The 15,848-nt window shown below is 43.7% G+C and overlaps 1 long non-coding RNA gene across 1 annotated transcript; it reads left to right on the forward strand.

Annotated features, from left to right (window-relative positions):
- The first annotated feature begins 819 nt into the window (after positions 1-819).
- On the forward strand, positions 820-3,188 carry LOC122049457. The gene is made up of 3 exons (XR_006130972.1): positions 820-1,316; positions 1,405-1,518; positions 3,056-3,188. It is a non-coding gene; the product is annotated as an uncharacterized LOC122049457 (long non-coding RNA).
- Positions 3,189-15,848: the final 12,660 nt, after the last annotated feature.

Raw genomic sequence — 15,848 nt, forward strand, 5'->3', positions numbered from 1 at the left:
ATGCATAACTAGACAATAACAAGTCCTGACTAACGCAATAATATACTACCATGAATTGATCTCAAAGACAGTCAGGGTATATAACAAGTCATTGTCCACGAGAGAACGCTCTACCATGAATGGTCTCGTAGGCAGACATGATGAGGTAGCTATTTGGCACCTCATCTACTGACTGCGGGAGAACACTCTACCACGGATAATCCCGTGGGTAGTCAGGTTATGTAACAGTCACTGTCTGTGGGAGAACACTCTACCACGGATGGTCCCGTGGGCAAACAGGATTATAAGTGACCACTGTCTGCTAGAGAACACTCTACCACGGATGATCCTATTGGCAGACAGGGTATGTAAACAATCACTGTCTACGGGAGAACATTCTACCACATATGGTCCCATGGGCAGACATGATATATACAAATACCCAGCCATAATGACAACTAAGCAATAACAATCTATTCGAGAATAATGCTCTTCAAGCTATCCTATGGTCTAAAATCAAAGGCAGCTAGGCATGAGCCTAAACAATAACCAAGGGTGTAAAATACGACACCCAAATGATAATTAAATAATAAGGTTATTTGACAGATAATCTTATTAGATTTTTAGAAATTTTTAGAATTTTTTGGGATTTAAACGGAGTCCATAGGACTCATTTTGAGGAGATGAATCAGTGGGGCTAGGTGAAAGCCTATTTGGAATAACCATTAAGAGGGAGTTGATTGGAAGTTAACTTAGGGTTTAATTTAAATTAACCTAAGTTTAGATTTAGGTTCAACTTCTCCTTAATCTTTGTTCACCCCACACGCCGAACACCTCCTCCTCTCCCTCACGCGATCGCTTCTTCTCGTGAGTTCCTCCCCAAAAAGCCTATCCTCAGCACGAGATCGCGCCGCCGACTCCCCTCCTTCCCTCTTCCCTCTTAGGCCACAACAGCCTACTCTCCTCCTCAAGTGAGCTCCACAGCGCCGCCGCTTGTTGCCACCATCAGCATCGTCGCTACCTCACCACCTCTGTCGAATGTGGCTAGCCCTAGATCCCTCCGGCCGATCGCCTCTCCTTATCACCAGATTTCAGATCAAGGAGATCTAGCACCTCCTCTTCATTGGATTCATGCTTGGTGTCGTCGCTTGATTGGGATGATGCCACACCACCGCTGTGCCCTAGTTTGGATTCACCACCCTTCTTTGGATCGCATTTGCCCTCTTCACCCGAGCGGTTTCCACTGCGCCAGCTACCATTAGTTATTTCTTCACTTATCTCAACAGTCACATTTTGTTGGTTTCGGTCAGATAGGTATCTGCCAATGGGAGATTGTGGTAAGGCATTTTGATTTGGGTTGTAGGGATGTGGATTCTGATTTTAGAATGGAAGATTGTGTTAATTAGGTTGGTTGACCCTTTGTAGCTCCGACCAGCTTTGTTGAGGACGATCCACATATTTGAGCAACCTATTTCTGGTCATGGATTCCTGTAATCATGAGTTACTAGCAACCTACTTGGATTTGGATAAGTTGAGAAGGTAATTTCGTGTATGAACTATATTTGAGTTTAATTGTGAAATGGTTAGTGTCCCGATTCTAATTAGTTGTGAATTGTTACTTGAGTGTATTTGGATTTGTGTGTGATTACCATGTGGATCGATTGTTATTGAGATAAATGTTTTTGGTTGAATGGAGGGTAATCAATTAATGAATGTATTAGGTTGTTATAAATAAAACCTTAACATGATTAAAAGGAATAGGTGTATCTACTTGGATTTGGGATTCAGTTTGGCTAGTTGATGCATGATGTAAGTAGCTAAACTATAATATTGGTTACAGGACTCGAGTTTGAGATGGGCACTTCGATGTGAGAATTGTTTTAGCTCGATCTTCAGTTAAAGGAGGTTACTTCTTGCTTTATCCTCTTAGTACATTGATCTTAGTGCATGAGCTATATTTTCGGATAGTTCCTGTATTTAACTTGACTCCACTCGTATTTATCTTGTGCTTGATACTTATCCATTCAATCTTTGAGAAACTCGTTTATATATATATAAACCGTCTCTCGTTGCTATCTATGATATTTAGCAGATACCAGATACCAAATACCAAATACCAGATATCAGATACCAGATACCATATACCATATACCATATACTAGATATTAGATATTGGATATATGGATACTAGATACCATAATTACTTGCTTGGATGTTGTTATTTACACACCTTACTGAGCATGCTGGCTTCATATAGCATACATATTTCTTGTTTTTATATATATAAGATGACTGTTGCATCTTGCACATCATGTCATGACATGCATACTGACGACCATTATCTCCCTTATGGTGTGAGAGAGTCGTCATTCAGGGCCGCACACTCGGTCACTCATGGGTAGTGGTAGCTGGAGTGTGCCGCTTGTCTTGTCGTGCTCGTGCTCGTACTCACTCACTCATGGGTAGTGATAACTGGAGTTGCAATCAACAGGGACCCCCGTCGCAGACATAGCTAGTTAGCTACTATGCAACTATCCCCTCGGCCACTCGAGAGTAGTGGTAGCTGGAGTGGTATGTGTCTGTCACTGACCCAACCTCTTGACCATACAAGGGTCATGGTGCAGAGGGTGGGCGAGAGTGACCATCCGTGCATACGCTGTTATTATTATACCTGCTGATACTGTTGCTTATTTATGCTATTGTTGCTAGTTTACGCTTATTTATGCTGTTGTTGCTTACTCATGCTGAGATGCTCACATAGGTTGAGATATATACCTGAGGTATGGGTTTAGACACTGGTTTGCTTATTGGTAATATGTATATACCTCTCATGTTACTCATACAGTTATGAGTAGTATTGTAGCAGGTCTAGGCTACACCTAACCTTCCATTACTAGCCTAGGATATGGTTTCAGGTATGGACACTTATTATGATATCACTATTGTATCTGTTATTTTCCATACGAGACTGTATACCTTTATATATCTCTAATTCTTTAGTATGTTCATGCACTATCTGTCTATTACCCGCTGAGTCTTTATACTTACCACCCCATAAACTGATTTATTTCGCCAGGTAGCAGGTAAAGGATTTATGGAGACGCCTGGAGATCCCGCCCGCCAGTCCCATGTCACACCGAGCTTCCTCTGTCATTAGTGCTTTTATTCGCTTTATTGGTTTTGTACTTGTTCGTATATTTGTATCTTTTATATGGAGTTTGGCTTTGTAGTATATTGTATTTGATTTGATGTGGTTGTCATGTCAAGCCGAGCCAGCTCGCAGTTAGTTGTTTTGTTCATTTCATGTTCGTTATTTTATGATTTCCGCTGTGTATGTTTCAACCAAGTGGGCTGCATTATTAATTGCGTGGTTATGTTATGTTTCAGCCGTGTGGACTGCATTATTATCTGCGTGGTTGTGTGTATATTCCAGTCGTATATGGCTGATGTATTTTGTTTGTATGTATGCCTCAGATTGTCACCAGTACAGGGGAGATGCTGTCAAAAATTTTCGGTAGGGACTCCTTTAGGGGCGTGACAAAGGGTCTAGTAAGATACCTGATATCCTACATTACGGTATAATCTTACCAACGTGTAGGCTTGAGTCTACAAAACAAGTAAAGGGTCTAGTAGGATATTCAACTATTCACTATAGTTTACATGCGATAGCTCAAGATAACTACCTGGTCTAATAAGCAATTTAAATGCATAAACATGCATTACATAACAAGTCTAATAACATGTGTCTAGATACCACAATAGCAAGTACCATAGTAACAATCTAAATCTAAGAGGATCCTAGTCATTTAGTCATAATATCCCTTCGAACTCTATAGTATTATCATACATAATATAAATAACGGGATCAAGATCAAGTAGTCCTATATGGTGATCCGAAGAGAATAGCCTAGTGAAATATGCTACCCCTGGGTAGTGATTTCTATCATGTATAGATAAGTATAATCTTACTAACATATATGCTCTTACACAAGTATACCACTATACTACATATGATATCATAATCTATAGGTAAAAGCCTAAGTATATAATCATACTATAACATAAATGCACAAACATAAGCCTATAACTAGATTGCGGTCTAGTAATATCATGCAGATATATAACTCACCCAATCATGAATAACAAATGAGACTACTTAGATATCCAATAGATCAAAATATATGGACAAGCAATAAGTATCAAACTCAGGAACCAATCTAGAATAGAGTCAAGATAAAACAACCTAATCCATCAAACAATCTATGCACTAAGTTCAATAAACTATAGAAGTCAAGGAAGAAGTACCCGCCTTTTTGTAGATAGTCCTGAACTGTCTCCACATCGAAATGTTCGTCTCGTATCAAAGTCCTGAAACACAAAATACACATCAAACCCAGATCTAACATAGATCGGCTAACGAAACCAAATCCTAATCATCCTCATCCAACAATAAAACATTTTCAAGTAATTGAACTTTTCCTCATTTAAATATAGTAGCTTAAACAGGCTTTTTCCTACCCAATAGATTCATCCCTTTAAACGTACCATACGGACTCCGTTTGAATCTCGAAAAATTTCTAAAAATTCTTAAAAAATCCAATAAGATTATTACTCCAATTACACTTATTATTAAATTTACCGTATCTTACATTCTCCCCTATTAATAAAAATTTAGTCCCTAAATTTACTGCTCCAACTCAGGGATCCTCATCTAAGGGTGACAAATGAACAACATACTCATATATCACTCCATCCAGGTATCATGAACAAATCTCCAACCGTAAGGGATTATTCTGAGGGTTATGAGCTCACCCTGCTTTCGTTACTCCCACACTATCGTCTAGTCAACTGTGGGTAAATCAATTACTTCCGAAATCCATAGCACAGCCTATCAGCAGATCATTTAACATCTATATAGTGCACTACACCCAAACTATCCATCTGTCTGAAGGTGTAAAGTTATACCAAAATAGACCTCTATACTCTGTAAAATCTGCCAAAATCGTGATGTGAATCGCGGATCTCCATCCGATACAATACTTAAAAATATACCATGAAGTCTAGTAATCTCTCTACAACCAATTGTTCCAAAGAATCAGTCCTACGAGTCGATAGAAAGGGAGCAAATTAGTCAACCAATCAATGATTACCCAATTGTATCATGTCCTCTCCATAACCTGGGTAGTCTCACAACAAAATCAATCGCAATATGCTCACATTCCCATTCTAGTATCTGAATCTACTGAAACAATCCTATTAGTCTATGATGTTCAACCTTTACTTGCTACTATACTAGACATCAAGCTACAAAATCCGCGATGTCTTTTCTCATGTTATTCTCCCAATAGGAATGCTTCAAGTCTCTATACATCGGGTACCACCCGGATGTATCACAAATCTCGATCAATGTGATTCTTGTAGTAACTGATCCCCAGATAAGATGTGACTCAAGAACATACATACTGTCCCATGGAAATAATGGCTCCTGTATAAATGATGTCTCCACATTTTCAGCATGAAAATGGTAACTACTATCTTCAAATCATGCATCGGATAATCCTTCTCATGATCTTTTAGCAGTTGAGAAGTATATGATACCACTCGTTCATGTTGCATTTAAACTGCATCTAACCTCTAGTATGATACATCTGTGTAGAGAATAAATCCGTCTACACTAGAAAGTAAAACCAAGACGGGTGCAGTTATTAGTCTTCATTTCAACTCTTGAAACCAATCTCGCAATATCCACCAATATCAAATCCTCCTCAACATTAATCAAGCCCGTTAGCTTCTCACACAATAAAAAAGAAAAAAGAAGATATCCAACCTTCAACACCCACTTCCACACATTTTAAAATATATACCATGGTTCAACATTGTATGTCTATGTTGTACCAACTAAAGGAATTATACCTTATAGGTAATTTGTTGCAGCATATATAGTGAGACTAATTTGTTATATGCTCACAAATCCAACTTCCAGTGACTTGATCTCATCATGGTATACTATTAAGATGTAGAAATATATCACCATCCTACCAAAGGTGTATGACTATTGAAGTCCAAGGAATATCCCTTGACTTCCTGATCGTTAATCAACAACTCTTCAAATGGGAGAGATAAGGTCAATCCATGAGATACGAGCATAAAAACTCTACTACTCTTATCCAAAATATCCAAAAAGTATGCCAAATCTCAGTCTTTCAAATACTCGACTATCCACAGTAAAAGATTGACAAACCAAAGTCCATAGGGTAACTCAACCTCCTGATTAAGAGTCTATCCATCAAGAAAGTATCTCCACAACTCTCATAATCGTGTCTGTAAATGCCTCTCGATAAATGTCGACAAAATGTCGAACACTCTGATCTAAATATAGACTTCAAGACCTTGGGTAAATGGTCATGTGGTCAAGGTCTTGAGCTACTTGATGCAGACAATATTAGTTGAGTCGACTAACCATTGTCTTATAACCCATCCTACTACGATGGCTCCACCTAAGGCTCAATAACCTCTAGTGATGAGCCATCAACACAAGGGTAGAGGAGCACTACCACCAGATAGCTGGTCGAAATACTTGCCAATCGACGCTATGCTCCTCATAAATCATCATCTAAAATTACGCTAAATTACGGTCAAATCTCATAAGTGTTAAACAGCTAACACCACCTTCTCTGCATCACTACGAATCATATATCTCTATGTTCCACTGAGGATATCTAACAATGTTCGATCAGTCCATAAGTCAGGATCTCCCATGGACTAGTGTTAAGCGAGTCAACTGACCATCGCCTTATATACCATTATGCTACCGCAAGAGATAAGAAATACTCTCTCTCTCCAAATACCTCAAAATAATCACCAAGTAATTCCTTATTTCCCAAAGATCATCTTCGGTGTTTTTCGCCAATTAACTGCTGAACTTCGTAAGTGTTAAGCATCTAGCTCAACACTGTTGGATCGAGACGCGCTAGAGGGGGGTGAATAGCGCTCATGGCTATTTCGTTCGATTCGTAAAACTATCGGAGTTAAAACAGTTGAGTAAATATACGCAGCAGAATAAAAACAAACACACAGACACAGGAAATTTACTTCGTTTGGAGCCTGTAACGACTCCTACTCGAAGGCCTGCAATCCTTGATCGCTTTCCGTGGGCAACAACTATAAGCACAAAATTATTACAAACTAAAGACAATTTAAAACAGTAATTAAAAATACCAACGACATTTTAGGAAATCTCAGATTTGGAGCACCGGGTCGTCGGGAAGTAGTCGCAACACTTCTGGGTCGTTTCGTTGACAGCACGTTGAAGAAAGGTTGCTTGGAATTTGTTGTACTTAACTGCTGCTCGAACTCCCCTTATAAAGGGTATCCAAGGTGCCTCTAAGTGTCACACCCCGGAGGAGTCCCTGTCCGAAGAAATTTCGGCAGCATCTCCCCTGTACGGCGGACAATATGAAACTTTATACATCGCCCCCAGAGCCACATATACATCGGCCAACATGGCCGGAACAATAACAATAATAATAAACAAACCACCACACCATCCACGCAGTTTATATCAATATCAGCCTCTGGTTGACACAACCACGCAGTTTAGCAGTAAACAAACAGAACAGTAATACGATGACTCGAAATCAACCCTACTCCACTACACCCATAAAGCACAAATCTGAAGGAATAAATCCACTCACCTCTTCTGCCGTCTAGGCAGACATGCAGTAAAACAAATCCGAATGAAAGTCATCGACAAATAAAAACAATCCATACAGGATCCAAAATATCCAAAACATAACAAGTCTAAGCATAGTCAATTAAAGAAAACTCAAGGACCAATAGACGTCCTCGTGGTCTGCAGAGGACTAGCGACTGGAACTCCTCCGGACATCATCAACCTGAAAAATAGCAACGGAGGAGGGTGTGAGTCCAACACTCAGCGGGTAACAACTGATATACATAGTAAGGAAATAACATCTAGCACTAATCATGCGTACAGTCTCCTGACGTAATAAAGGTAAATGCAAACTGAAATAAACAGGAGAATACTATACTAACCAGGACCCGGTACAAGGATAAACAATCCGAGAGACATAGAAATCCTGTATGCATGTCAAGCATGGGCATCCAACCAATATGCAGCAAATAAATACAGCAAACACAATCACAAGAAATAAATGCATCAATGTGTATGATGTCAATGCAGTCATGGTCACCCCTGACGCCAATCAGCCATCTCACACACAATGGTGGGTCCGAGTAAGTAGGGCTATGACAACCGTACACTCTGCATCACTACTCCTGATGAGTGACCGAGAGGACGGGATGCTGTCGGAGTACACACATACTCCTACCCCAAAATCATAAATGGGGGAGCGCAATGCTCTCATCTCCCGGTACACCATGACGGGGAGGGATCCCTGACGTGCTACCACGCTGTGTCACACTACCCATGAGCGGACCAATGGAGCACCGAACAGAGCAAAAACTGACGTGCTACCACGCTGCGTCACGCTACCCATGAGCGTCACAACGGAGCACCGAACAGTGATGAAACTGGCGATGTGCTCGACAATAATGGAGTAATCTATCACACAGCATGCAATCATGCGAATGGTGCATGACACTAAGCATGGTAATATACTGAACCAATCTATATACATATATGATATGCACCATAGTCAATAAATCATATCAAGGATACACAGATCAGATAAGGTATCACACCTAGGTCCTGAACATGGCGAAGCATGGTTATATCACTATCCCTAAGCATGTATAATCAGGTAAGTAATAACACGAGATGCAAAACAAGCAATCAACCAAACATGTAACAGATATCGGGTAGTGACTAACCGAAGAAATTAAGAAACATAATTGTTGCTATTTGTTAAATTCACTACTATGCATATTAAAGACATAAAGTCAAAAGTACCCGCCTCCAATAAGAAATGGTCCAATCCGATAATCGAGATACTCGTCTCGTGTCAAGGTCCTGTATATCAAACATAAGGTCTAGTTTAGCTAATTCTATCATACCACAATTAGCCAAACTAAATTCTAATCCAATTTAAGAAGTTCTAAATTGGATCCAACTAATCCATCCAACACAATTAATGAACCCTAATCAACACATAACAATCTATTTCTTAATTCCAACGCAATCTACAACACGAATACAACTCTCTACTTCTTACCTCCCTGCTCTAAAGCTTCTGTCAACAGCAGAACTGGAGATCATTTTGTTGCTGCTAGCAACAAGATAAATTGCTAATTTTCCTCTCGTTCGATGATGACAGCAGATCCGATCAAACGCTAGGTGGTGACACTAGGTCAGATTGCTGCCCAACAGATCAACATTCCAAAATCAGCACCTATCATAGTTTAAATGCCTAAATTCACAGTGAACTCTTCAACCAAGTAAGACCAAATCAATGTTTACCCAAAACTTGTGCCGGTAGTTTTCTTTCTGCCGACGTCTGGTGGTGAAGGAGGAAGAGGGCCGGCGTGATGTGGCTAGGGCACAGCGGCGGCGGGGTAGAAGAGAGACCGACAACACTTCCGGACGGCGACGGCGTTGTGCAGAGGCGCTCGGCGTCGCTGGCGGCAGTGGCGTCGGCAGTGCGGCTCGGCGCTAGGGCACAGGAGCAAGGAAAGAGGATCGGCTCGAGCGGAGGAGGGAAGGTTGTCTGCCGGCGCTAGGGCAGAGCACCTGGGGTGTCGGCGCCGTCGGGTGTGATTCCGCAGTGGACGGCAGCGACACAGCCTATGCAGAGAGGAAGAAATCGCCGTCGCTCGACGAGGAGGAAAAGAAGGGGGTCTCAGTGCTGCTCCGTGCGACGACAAATCTAGGTCAGAAGCTTTGCAAATGAATGAAAGGGAAGGAGATGAAATGGTCGAGGGGTTGTATACTCGGGGAGGAGGAATCGCCGAGCGGCGCCGGTTAGGGCACGGAGGAGAAGGTGCGGCGCGCGGGGGAAAGGGAAAATGACACAGTATCGGGGGAGAAAAAGAAATAAGAGAAAGGATTTAGGAAAAGGAAATAAACTAATAAAATTTTTCCTCGTTTAATTGGGTAGCCTAAACAGGCCTTTTCGGAACTCACTTTTATCCCCGTAAACTCGTCCATACGAGTTCCGAAAAATTCCCGAAAAATTTCCAAAAATTCTAGAAAATTCCCCTTATTATTATCCTCTATTTTCCGGTATTTTACATTCTCCTCCACTAATAAAAATTTGGTCCCCAAATTTCGTTATCTACCATCAGCAAGTACTAATAACAGATAAAGAGTATAAATGCTGAACGATAAATTAAATCACATACCTCGAGTGAAAAGATGAGGGTATCGAGCTCGGATCATATCCTCGAGCTCCCAAGTAGCCTCCTCATCTGAATGATGCTGCCATTCGACCTTAACCAGTCGGATAGTCTTGTTCCGCAACTGACGCTCCTTCCGGTCCAAAATCCGCACCGGAACCTCCTCATAAGTGACGTCAGGCTGAACTGGAACTGAGACATCTGTCAGCACATGCGTCGGGTCGGGTATGTATCTTCTCAGCATAGATACGTGGAATACATCATGGACGCCTGCCAGGGACGGTGGTAGTGCTAGCCGGTAAGCTACTGCTCCAATCCTCTCCAGGATCTGGAAAGGGCCAATGTATCGCGGAGCTAGCTTACCTCTGAGGCCAAATCTCTTCACCCCTTTCGTGGGTGAAACTCTCAAAAAAACATGATCACCAAGAGAGAACTCCAAAGATCTGCGTCTCCGATCAGCATAACTCTTCTGGCTGTCCTGCGCCTCTGACATCCTCCGTCTGATAATACGGACCAACTCTGCCTCCTACTGAGCTCTATGAGGTTCCAACAGCTAGGCATCCCCAACCTCATCCCAGAGGGTGGGTGTCCGACACGGCCTACCATACAACGCCTCAAACGGTGCCATCTGGATAGCCGAATGAAAGATGTTGTTGTAGGCGAACTCTACTAATGGCAAATGGTCCTCCCAACTGCCTCCAAAATCCAATACACAAGATCTCAGCAAGTCCTCTAGAGTCTAAATAGTCCGCTCTGACTGTCCATCTGTCTGCAAATGGAAAGCTGTACTAAATCGGAGTTGAGTGCCCAAGGCCTGCTGCAGACTCTGCCAGAAACGAGATGTGAACCGAGGGTCTCTATCTGAAATAATAGTCAAAGGGACACCATGTAATCTGATGATCTCCCGCAATACAGATTTGCCAATCGATCAAGGGAATCAGTCCTCCGGATCGCTAAGAAATGAGCGGATTTGGTTAATCGATCAACGATAACCCAAATCGCGTCATGGCCTCGTCATGTCCTCGGCAAACCCACCACAAAGTCCATAGTAATATGTTCCCATTTCCACTCAGGAATAGGAATCCGCTGAAGTAATCCGGTAGGTCTCTGATGCTCAGCCTTCACCTGCTGACAGACAAGACATCTAGCAACAAATTCCCCGATGTCTTTCTTCATACCGTTCCACCAGTAGGAACGCCTCAAATCTTGATACATGCGAGTCCCGCCTGGGTGGATCACAAATCGAGAGCGATGAGCCTCCTGAAGTAGCTCCTGCAAGACCGGATGAGACTGAGGTACGCATAATCTGCCTCGGAAGTATATAACATCCTCCTCGTCTCGTGTGAATTCGGTCTGCTACCCGGAAGCTATCTGGCTGCCAATAAACTGCAAATGCTGATCACTGGCCTGGGCCTCTCGGATCCTCGTCATGATCGACGACTGAGCAACCATGGTAAATGTAATATCTCGCCTGCTTGGTCCTCGCCTCAAGGTCTAACCCGAGAAACTCGAATCAAGTCTCGTGATCAAGTCCTGGCAAGCCAAAGTCTCTCGACTTCTGCCGAGTGCATCGGCAACCACATTAGCTTTCCCGTGGTAGCTAATGGTACAATCGTAATCCTTTAGAACTCCATCCATCTCCTCCGTCGGAGATTAAGCTCCTTCGAGTAAAATATATTTGAGACTCTTATGATCGGTGAGAATCTCAAATGTAATATCATATAAATGATGCCGCCAAAGCTTCTGAGCAAAGATGATGGCGCTAACTCCGGATCATGAACCGGTAGTTCTTCTCATGCTCCTTCACCTGCCGAGAAGCATAGGAGACTACCCTGTCGCATCGTAGCATGGCCCAAACCTCAAGAGCAGCGCTCGGTGTAGAGTACAACCATCCTCTCCGTAGTAAAACCAAAGCGAGTGACACTAATCTCCGCTTCAGCTCCTGAAAGCTGGTCTTGCAATCCTCGGACCACGTGAACTTCACGCCTTTCCTAGTAAGACGTGTCAGCGGCATAGCAATACGCGAAAAACCCTCGACAAAACGTCGGTAATATCCGGCCAGTCCCAGAAAACTGCGGATCTCCTGTACTGACTTCGGCTGCTCCCAGCTAGTGACAACCTCGATCTTCTGAGGGTCTACTGAAATACCTCTGCTCGAGACCACATGTCCCAAAAAACTGACTGAAGATAGCCAGAATGCACACTTGCTGAACTTCACGTACAGCTGATGTCGTCAAAGAGTCTCCAAGACTATACGAAGATGCTGTGCATGCTCCTCCTCGGAATGCGAGTAGACCAATATATCATCGATGAAAATGATAACAAACTGATCAAGATACTCCAGAAAGATGCGGTTCATCAAGTCCATAAATACCGCTGGAGCATTGGTAAGCCCAAATGACATTACCAAAAACTCATAATGACCATATCTGGTACAGAAAGCTGTCTTCTGAATATCTGAGTCTTTGACTCTCAGCTGATGATACCCAGACCGCAGATCAATTTTAGAATACACTGACGTACCTCTGAGCTGATCAAACAAATCCTCGATCCGTGGAAGGGGGTACTTATTTCTGACGGTCACTGCATTCAGCTGTCTATAGTCAATACATAACCTCATAGTACCATCCTTTTTCTTGACAAATAATACCGGAGAACCATATGGAGAAACACTAGGGCGAATAAATCCCCTGTCTAAAAGCTCCTGGAGTTGAACCTTCAGCTCGTTCAACTCTTTTGGTGCCATACGATAAGGAGCTTTCGATGCCGGCGCGGTCCCCGAAATCAGCTCAATAGTGAACTCCACTTGCCTTCTGGGAGGCAAACCTGGTAGCTCCTCTGGAAATACATCTGGGTACTCTCCGACTACTGGAACGTCGGAGAGCTGTGAACTACTGCTATCCTCAATACTAATCAAAGATAACAGAAAACCCTGACAGCTATGTGACAATAGCTTCTGAGCCTGAATCACCGAAATGATCGATATGCCATCGTCTCTGATGCCAGTGAAATCCCACGAGGGTTGGTTCGGAGGCCGGAAAGTGACCACCCTCGTTTGGCAATCAACAGTGGCATGATATGGTTGCCAAGTATAATATCAAAATCGACCATTTCCAATACTAAAAGATCCACCCTAAGTATTAGGTTGCCAAAATCTAACGGGCAACCTCTGACCTCTTGGGTGACTTCCAATGTATCACCGGAGGGTAGAGAGACGATCAGTCACTGCGATCTGAAAGTGGGTAATCTATCAATCTCCCACATAAAAGTACGAGATATAAAAGAATGCGAGCTACCAGTATCTATCAGTATATCTGCAGATAAGGCATAAATAGAAATCATACCGCGGAAAACGGATCCGTCGGCTCGTTGCGCATCCTCTCTAGTGACCGCATGAATACGCCCAGTCTCTGGCGGAAGAAGAGGTGGTAACACTGCCAGCGACTGCTGCGTCTGGGCAGGAGCTTGCCACTGAGGCGGTGTTGGATACTGTGCCGATGACTGGGACTGCATCTGATACTGAGCCTGTGGCTGGTGCTGCAGTTGATACTGCCCCTGAGGCAGATAATGAGATCCCGGAAAGGAGCTCTGGGGTACTATAGGAGTACTGGGGTACTCCTCTCTGAGCATGCCAAATGCAGCTGCTGAAGGGGAAACTGTCCCCTGCTGGCGATGTGAGGGTGAAAATCTCCGCCCTCCTCGTCTAGCCCCTGACTGACTGTGCTGCCCTCCCTGAGCAGTAACTCCGGGAGCAGTATGCTGAGCTTTCTGCTGGAAATCTCGACTCTGGTGCCCAGACAATTTGCAATAAAAGCAAACTGGTTGTCCCATAGTACAAGCTATGGTGATGTGATCTCGGGACCCACATCTGAAACAGCGAATGTCGCTGGCGAGTTGTTTCCGGCTCTGCTGTGGAGATCGGAAATGTCCTGAAGAAGACTGCCCTGATTTCTGAGGCTTATGTGATACCCCAGATGTACCCTGATCTGACCGACTACGCCTGCTCTACTGTGGTGTAGCCTGAGGCTGCTGGATCTACCCAGATGTTATCCGGCTGTTTCCTTTTTCTGTCTGGAAACGCTCTCTGCTGAGCTGACTCAATCATGAGGGCTCTGTCTAAAGTCTCCAAATAAGATGTGGTACCCAGACCGGCAAGTCTTACTTGCAAATGTCCATCCAACCCCTGAATGAACTACTGCATAAGTGAACTGTCCTCAGCAACTAGCTCTGAACAAAATCTGGCCAGTCTGTCAAACTCTGTATTATACTCTATCACCCATCGGTTGTTCTGTCGCAGACTCAGGAAATCCTGCCGGCGAGCCATCTGATAAGCTCGTGGAAAGAAACGGCTCTCAAAAGCCTCTCTGAATCTGGCCCAAGTGATGTTCTGCTCACCGATGATGGAACGCTGAGTAATCCACCAAGTGTCGGCCGCGTCCTGTAAGTGAAAAGCAGCCAGCTCTGCTTTCTCCCACTCGGAGCAAGCCATATAGAAGAAAGTCCGCTCCATCGTCTCTATCCATGACAAGGCCGCACTCGGATCAAGGTCTCCTCGGAAGAGTGTAAATCAACTCTTCATCGACTTTGCCAACGCTGGAATACTGGCTCGTGCCGCGACAATGTCAGTGAGGTGTGTCGGAACGGCTGCAGGAACTGGCGGAACCACTGGAGCTGGTGCTACAGGTGGTACCGCTGAAAAGACCGGTGGAGGTACTCCCGGTGCTGCTGTGTAAACTGGAGTATATGTCATCGGTAGCACTGTAGGGTGAACATAGGTGGCCGCGGCTGGATGTACGGTAGGTAAAGGTACCGGATGTGGAGCAGCCGGCATCGCTGGTGCAGGTGCTGCTGGGTACACCGTAGGTACTGGGGGCACAGGTACCACTGGTGTCGAATCCACGATAGGTCCAGGTGGCGGTGGTGCCGAGTACGCCGTAGACTGGGCCAGAGCAGGTGCGGGGTATGCCGGTAGTACCCCTGGTGGTACCAGAAATACCGTAGGAATAGGTACACTCGGTACAGCTGAGGTAGGTACCTCTATAGGAGCCATCGGGGTCTGAGAGCCCGACGCGCCCGCAGTATACTGAGTCTGTCCCTGACTGACAGGCTCAGCCCCAGTAGGCATCTCTGGCGAATCCAGAGATCCCAAGGTCCTCGTACGTGGCCGTCCTGCACCATGTCTCGCAGCAATATGTGTAGATCTCCTCATATCTGTTAAATTATATCACAGATATTACTGCAAGTATAAACAATTACAAAATAACATCATACCTAATTGCTGTCTGGAGATGTTCCGTCGCTATCCAGTCCCCATTTTACCTCAAAATGCCGAACGAGAAAATCACCGGAAATTCATATAAATCCGAAACGGAAGTCCAAACATATACATAATGGAAAATCTGTGCAATACAAAATAACTACCCAGTTTGACTCGCAAACTTGGGCTAACCCAAATATCTAGAACACCAAAAGCAGGTATCATAACCCACTCTGATACCAAATAAATTGGTATCAGTTAAATCTTAAAAATTCGTAACACGAAAAACAACAAGTAC

Source organism: Zingiber officinale, chromosome 1B, assembly GCF_018446385.1.
Source record: "Zingiber officinale cultivar Zhangliang chromosome 1B, Zo_v1.1, whole genome shotgun sequence".
Taxonomy (NCBI): Eukaryota; Viridiplantae; Streptophyta; class Magnoliopsida; order Zingiberales; family Zingiberaceae; genus Zingiber; species Zingiber officinale.